This window comes from Notolepis coatsorum, assembly GCF_963971535.1.
Source record: "Notolepis coatsorum genome assembly, chromosome: 13".
Classification (NCBI taxonomy): Eukaryota; Metazoa; Chordata; class Actinopteri; order Aulopiformes; family Paralepididae; genus Notolepis; species Notolepis coatsorum.
Window position 1 is genome coordinate 93,534,447 of NC_140177.1, and position 7,894 is coordinate 93,542,340.

General features: G+C 40.3%; 1 long non-coding RNA gene across 1 annotated transcript; it reads right to left on the reverse strand.

The window, feature by feature from the left end:
• Positions 1-3,456: 3,456 nt before the first annotated feature.
• Positions 3,457-7,395, reverse strand: LOC311239690. Its single transcript, XR_014620449.1, has 3 exons — positions 7,322-7,395; positions 6,317-6,442; positions 3,457-3,565 (listed from the first exon to the last, which is right to left on the reverse strand). It is a non-coding gene; the product is annotated as an uncharacterized lncRNA (long non-coding RNA).
• Positions 7,396-7,894: the final 499 nt, after the last annotated feature.

Consider the following 7,894-nt stretch of genomic DNA (forward strand, 5'->3'; position numbering starts at 1 on the left):
TAAGCAGCCAGTTCTCTGCCCGAAACGATGGGGTACTGACTACGGTAGTATTCTCACCGCACGAAGCACTATATATTAACAGACTATTATTAGCTTAATAGACTACGTCCAACTCGACGATATAGTGCCAAATATGACTATTCAAATATTAATATACACGATGTCTCAATACCGATGGTAGGCGAACTTGGCCTTACTCCCACACGTGGCGTCGCGGGGAGGCTTTACGTCTGTGACTCTATTGGAGGGTAAGAAACTGGACTGAAAAGAAAGTCCTACTTTAGTAGCGCAGTATATATACGCACTTATGAACAAATAGTCCCATTAGTGGTGCGGTAGCCAAATTCCTACGCGGAACTAGGACTTGTTCGTACATGTCGAGCGGTACGTTTGAACTGGGTCTGAGGGGTATGGCAGCCTGGCACCAAGGTCTCGACCAATAGTAGAATGGAGACTATTATGGGATGTTCAGTAGGCTAGAATGGATATTCAATGCATATTGTACAAGGAATATACAAGGGATATCAGGGAATATTAGAGAATATACAAATACAATTAAATATATATATATAAATAAATATATATATTCGGTTTAATCTGGCCCTTCACAACAGTACCCATTCTGCAATCTGTTAATAAACTTTTCAATCAATCAATCAATCCATGCGTATAAATTGCGTTCGCGACCTCCATGTTTTGGGGCTATTCATCAGAAAACTCGGATCCGCGATTCGGCTCCCATCCGTCGGGCAACAACTGTGGGTTTTCAACCTCTCTCTCTGGAGCTTAACGGAGTTTCGACTCCTGGCTAGAGGAGCTTGTCACGGCTCATGCGCATGCGCGCGCTCGGCCAATCAGAGAGGGGTCTGCAGAAATGGCCTCAACCAATCAGAGAGGGGTCTGCAGAAATGCGGCTACGAATTGTAGAGACGCGTACCGCGTGGCGTCTACACATCCTAATGCTAATTTCCATTAAGGACAAGTACATTTAGCAAATCAGCCCTCTCCGTGAGAGCTGCCAAGACCTGGAACTCCATTCCAAATTACATACCGCCAGGGCATAACACTGCAGTGACAATGACAGCACTCAAAGTTCAGCAGTGAAACACTGTTATTTCACAGGTTTTTCCTAAATTATTACGATCAAACTCCTTCAATAAAGTGACAGAACTTAAAGTTCAGCAGTGAAACACTGTTATTTTACATGTTTTCCCATAATTATTACAATCAAACTCCTTCAATTAAGTGACAGAACTCAAAGTTCAGCAGTGAAACACTGTTATTTCACAGGTTTTTCCTAAATTATTACGATCAAACTCCTTCAATAAAGTGACAGAACTTAAAGTACAGCAGTGAAACACTGTTATTTTACATGTTTTCCCATAATTATTACAATCAAACTCCTTCAATTAAGTGACAGAACTCAAAGTTCAGCAGTGAAACACTGTTATTTCACAGGTTTTTCCATAATTATTACAATCAAACTCCTTCAATTAAGTGACAGAACTTAAAGTTCAGCAGTGAAACACTGTTATTTCACAGGTTTTTCCTCAATTATTACGATCAAACTCCTTCAATAAAGTGACAGAACTTAAAGTTCAGCAGTGAAACACTGTTATTTTACAGGTTTTCCCATAATTATTACAATCAAACTCCTTCAATTAAGTGACAGAACTCAAAGTTCAGCAGTGAAACACTGTTATTTCACAGGTTTTTCCTAAATTATTACGATCAAACTCCTTCAATAAAGTGACAGAACTTAAAGTTCAGCAGTGAAACACTGTTATTTCACAGGTTTTTCCTCAATTATTACGATCAAACTCCTTCAATAAAGTGACAGAACTTAAAGTTCAGCAGTGAAACACTGTTATTTTACAGGTTTTCCCATAATTATTACAATCAAACTCCTTCAATTAAGTGACAGGACTCAAAGTTCAGCAGTGAAACACTGTTATTTCACAGGTTTTTCCTAAATTATTACGATCAAACTCCTTCAATTAAGTGACATAACTTAAAGTTCAGCAGTGAAACACTGTTATTTTACAGGTTTTCCCATAATTATTACAATCAAACTCATTCAATTAAGTGACAGAACTCAAAGTTCAGCAGTGAAACACTGTTATTTCACAGGTTTTTCCTAAATCATTACGATCAAACTCCTTCAATAAAGTGACAGAACTTAAAGTTCAGCAGTGAAACACTGTTATTTGACCGTTTTTCCCCATAATTATTACAATCAAACTCCTTCAATTAAGTGACAGAACTCAAAGTTCAGCAGTGAAACACTGTTATTTCACAGGTTTTTCCTAAATTGTTACAATCAAACTCCTTCAATAAAGTGACAGAACTTAAAGTTCAGCAGTGAAACACTGTTATTTCACAAGTTTTTCCAAAATTATTACGATGAAACACCTTCAATTAAGTGACATAACTTAAAGTTCAGCAGTGAAACACTGTTATTTGGCAGGTTTTTCCAAAATTATTACAATCAAACTCCTTCAATAAAGTGACAGAACTTAGTTCAGCAGTGAAACACTGTTATTTTACAGGTTTTTCCAAAATTGTTACAATCAAACTCATTCAATAAAGTGACAGAACTTAAAGTTCAGCAGTGAAACACTGTTATTCCACAAGTTTTTCCAAAATTATTACGATGAAACACAGTGAAACACTGTTATTTGGCCGGTTTTTCCGAACTTATTACAATCAAACCCCTTCAATAAAGTTATGCCACTAAAAACTCAGCAGAGAAACACTGTTATTTTACAGATCTTTCCTAAATTGTTACAATCAAACTCCCTCAATAAATTGGCAACACTAAAAGTTAATCAGACAGACACTTTTATTGTACAGATTGTTAGAAACAAAAAGCTTCAAGTGTTAACAAACGCTCAGGATTGTAAAACTGCTTTATTTTGGAAGCAAGTGTGCTGTATAAAACAGATTCAAATTATTTAAAACTTTAGCTTGCAGTGTTTGTTCAAATGTAATGTTTAAATACAGTATGTAAAGTTAAAAACCTATAGAAGTACAATCTAAACACTATTTATGGATCAATATGCATGGCAGCTGCCACCATTGGTGTGTGAATGTGTGTGAATAGGTGAATGAGAGGCCATACGCGCTTTGGATAAAAGCGCTATTGCTATATAAGTGCAGTCCATTGAACATAACATAATGGCCAAGTAGTAAATTAAACTTTATGTCCACAATTCTGAACTATCCCTTCAATGTCATCAGATGATTTCAACTTTTAAAAGCGGAGAAAGCAACATATTGTGCTGTTGAACCGAGGGGGTTGTGGTCAGGTCTACAGTTTTTTAGCTTTACCATTTCAGTTTTATATTGTTTTCCACAATATTCTCCCGACCCCTGGGGGCTCCATAATATATGTGAACATTATACTGTTTAATTCAGAATCCCAACTATACTGTGTATTACTAAGTAAAAATCAAAACATACCACACCACAAAAGGTCAATGAATCAGTGGCACAAGTGAAGAGCAGATAAGGAACAATCCTCCAGATTGGCAGTAATCAGCTGGATCCTTGGTGCATGGTGCATCTGGGAAAATGAAAAAAAAGGACACTATGATTCACTGGAAAGTCCGGGACTGTACATTAGGAGGGGGTGGGTGGTAGGAAAAAAGATACATACGGTGGGGAGGAGACTGTCTACAGATACACCTGTGTGATGTTGCTACGGAGTTAAGCTAATAAACGTATACTATACTCACAACCACAGCAGGGGACACAACTATTTTGTTACCCTGCCATGTGGCGGACAGACCTCGCAAATGTCACTCGCCCAATAGCCTCCAGCTGCAACCACTCGAGTCCCTGAGTGATGACTGCTTGGCGCCGCCACGGTAGAAAAAATTCCCTTTCCATGATATTTGGCGCCTCTGATTGGCTCAATTTTGTTTCAATCTGTATGCATCTACAAATCATATTATACCAGGTAGTCAATTCCGTTAGACTGCGAATCAAATTGACGGATCTCCCCAATCAAATTGATGGAAATCCATCTTGAGAATTCATATGAGAATTCAACTGTATATGATCGTATACGTTATGCGTCATCATGCACGGAGGAAAGGGGGGGGGGGGGCGTTTATAATTACGTGATCGTCAGTAAATGCTTTATGTAGTATGGGTGATATATTGATCAGATGGTTTGCAGTGAAATGAATAAATTGGGCTGAAAATAACATTAGTGTGCTCTTACCGTGCGTCAAAGAGACTGGCGGTGAAATATCCCAAGTATAGGACGTCGATCGCCTAGGTCCATTTCCGGTTTGTATGTCGCAATAAACGCCGAAATCATATCGATTATTAAGTTTATAAAGCGATCCATATGTACTATAGTGTCTGTCGGGAGCCTTGCAACAATGTCTGACGGCCGGATGAATTTAATCGACGCACAGCCCCCACTTCCTGTTGTTCGAGTGTAACTCGCCCGACCATCCACCAGGTGGCGGTATTGAGCCGTCGTTGTATTGAGCCGTAGGATCCAGCTGCAGCGTCGGAGGTGTATACATAGACGCCTGCGCAATAGAGCACGCGAAGCATCTGCTCTACGACTATTGAACATGGGGGGGCAAACGTCTGATTTTGCTCCCCCACTTTTTGATCATATGAAAAATATGATATACCCCCCCCCCCCCCTCCCATATATAAATCTAACCATAACTACGTAATTTCAATCAAATTAATAATACGCAATGACACTTAATAGCAAGTTTTTAAGTTTCCAAAGATTGTGTGACCCCCCACTTTAATGGTTTGATCCAGTGCCCACGGGCCACGGTTCGTCGGCATGACGTATACGACATGTTGGGGGAGGAGGCGGCTTTTTCGAATGCCATTGAAAAATTCAGGCTGGATATTGGATAACATTGTGAGGATTATTCTTCTGCGTTTACATCAAAATGGAGCAAATCATCACGTAAGTCGAACACTGTGACTGTATACTAAATGCGCAAACAGATTGAAACTGAATATTTCTCGTATGGTGAGCCTCCACGCTGCACCGAGTGAATCCACAGTCACTTGCTCCTCAATGGGAAACCAACCTAGATTTACCCTGAAGGACTGGTTCTGGCCGAACCGTTCGTTATACAAGTATCACAGAGACATTACAAAGGTGCTCACAGTTGCACGAGGGGTTCGGACAGAGATACGGGATGGTTTGAAAGCTCGGCGTTGCTAATAAATATTTTTTATATTTTTTTATAAACTGCTCAAAGCGGCATTATTTCCGCCGTTGGGTGATCACAGCGCCTGCGCACCATCCCGTATCTCTGTCCGAAACCCTCGTGCAACTGTGAGCACATTTGTAATGTCTCTGTGATACTTGTATAACGAACGGTTCGGCCAGAACCAGTCATTCAGGGTAAATCTAGGTTGGTTTCCCATTGAGGAGCAAGTGACTGTGGATTCACTCGGTGCAGCACAGTCACGAAAGGGGCTAGTATGGACCCTGATGTAAACAAGACAAACATCTTTCTCTGGTCTGCATCCCCTTAACAATTGTGTGTATTGAGCCGTACTGTATTGTACCCATTCTGCAATCTGTTAAATAAAGTTTTCATTCATTCATTCATTCAGCCGCCGCGCTCACTGGGGCTATTGATAGCGTCAATTAATTGTTGTTGTTGTTGTTGGTACTGCCGCTGCGGATGTGAACGGGGCCGGAGGGGCTTTGGGAGGATGGGAAAGTTATTATTATTATTATAATAGTAATTGGCTATCATACGTGCCTAGCTACTGTAGCGTTAGCTAAAAGAGCCCTCGCAGTGAAGTTATTATTATTATAGCTATCATACTGCAATATAAACTTTTTATAGTGAAAAGAGCAGCTTTATTTTGGTCAAGATTGAAGGCTCTATATTGCAGGAAATTGCACATACAGGTGTTCATTAAATGTAAAAAAAATCTGCCGTGGAGGGGGTCGTGCCGGACCCCCTCCAAACCACCCCTTGCACAAAAAAAAAAAAGTAAAAAAAAAAGAATAAAAAAGAATCTTGCACCCACACTTTCAACTATAACTAGGCGGCCATGGGTGTATATACGAAAAAATTCAATATTGATCTCAATAACGCTGTACAGCTAGATCTGGCGGTCAAAGCATGGCGGGCAATAACGCTTTACAGCGTGGATGTGTTAATAATGATTTGAAGATGTTTACACTTTTTTTTACAACCCTACTGTTCTCCCAAGAATTAAATAAAGGTTTGATGATGATGACATGTCCTAGAAGAGAGATATAGATAGAGTGGGTGTGTTTGTGTTTGTACATGGAAGTTATACTCACATCAGCTTAAGGGAGATGCCATCCATGTCAATTCAGCATAGGATGATTCAGATGGCCTTGTGGTCAGCAGGGTCCCCCTCTGGCTGCTGGCCTCTGGTAGAGGTGTAGATCACCAGTGTCATCCCTCTGAGAACACAATTAGATTTTAGACAGTGGCTTGCGAGCACGATGAGCCTCATTTCTTTATTTTGTGATTGCTCTATCTATCCGATCGTATTACAAAATACTTGCCTCCTAGATCACTAAATGCAGGGCTCCTATCCTATTGAACATATTTTACTTTGTGTGTTTATTTTAACAATAATTTGTGATGCCATCACACAAACTGGCATTTAAAGGGTAAAATTTCAAAAAGTCCTGCACCAGAATGCAGGAAATTAAGTTTTTGTAACAAAATAATTGTGTGTGTGTTTGTGTGTGTGTGTGTGTGTGTGTGTGTGTGTGTGTGTGTGTGTGTGTGTGTGTGTGTGTGTGTGTGTGTGTGTGTGTGTGTGTGTGTGTGTGCGTGTGTGTGTGTGTGTGTGTGTGTGTGTGTGTGTGTGTGTGTGTGTGTGTGTGTGTGTGTGTGTGTGTGTGAGAGAGAGAGAGAGAGAGAGAGAGAGAGAATGATGGACAATTGCTTGCTGTGTGAGAGAGAGATAGAGAGAGAGAGATAGAGATTAAGTACATTTGCTGAAATACAGTTGTTCTTAATTTTCTCACTTGCTATGTGAGAATGTTAGTTATTATGTTCTCAATGCCCCTTGCATTGTATGAGTTGTGTGGAAGCGTTTGCTAGTTCTAGTGCTATCCCTTTGTACATTGTGGCTGTGTCTGACAAAAGTTAACAATAAATAATGGTATTAGGAATACATTTGCCTCCTGCGTGAACTGTGCATAGCTGAATAGACTGTATTTTAACGCCGGTCATATGGTGGTACTTGGAGAGCCAGCTACATTCTCAGGTGGTACTTGGTGTAAAAAGTTTGAGAACCACTGATCTATCGTGTATAAAATTCAACTCACAATTCTACATGGGCTTCAGGTGGTGGTCTGCGTCTTCAGGTGGTGACAAACTTCCCGCAACTGGCGAAGAATCTCTGAAATATTGGATTGACAGTGACACACAACAGAATATTATTTTATGCCTGAATTTCCCCAAAATGGCTAATTGGACAGCACTTCTCCACCATCAGTGGCTATACGTGTCAGATAGGTGCAGATAGGAGAATCTGTCTGAATGACAAAGAAATCGCTTAACTCTCCCTCCCTCGGCCGCTATTGGCGCGACGGTGTAGCGGTCATTCCTATATGGCTATATGGCTATGACTATGAGCCCAGATGCAACGAGTAATTGTCTACTCAAAATCAACTAAGTGTCATGATTACGTCATTACAACCTGGGACTTGGATGGGAGAGCAGGAAAGATCCAATGTCTTCAGTCAAAAATCCGCCAATCAATGCAAAGGTAAACATACGTCTTTAGAGACGTTTTATATAAGAATAAACACCAGTGAACTTGTGTATAAAACTCAACTCACGCTACAGGCAGTCTCTGCCTGCGTGCAACTGCTGGTCTCTGGTGGTAATTCAGGAAT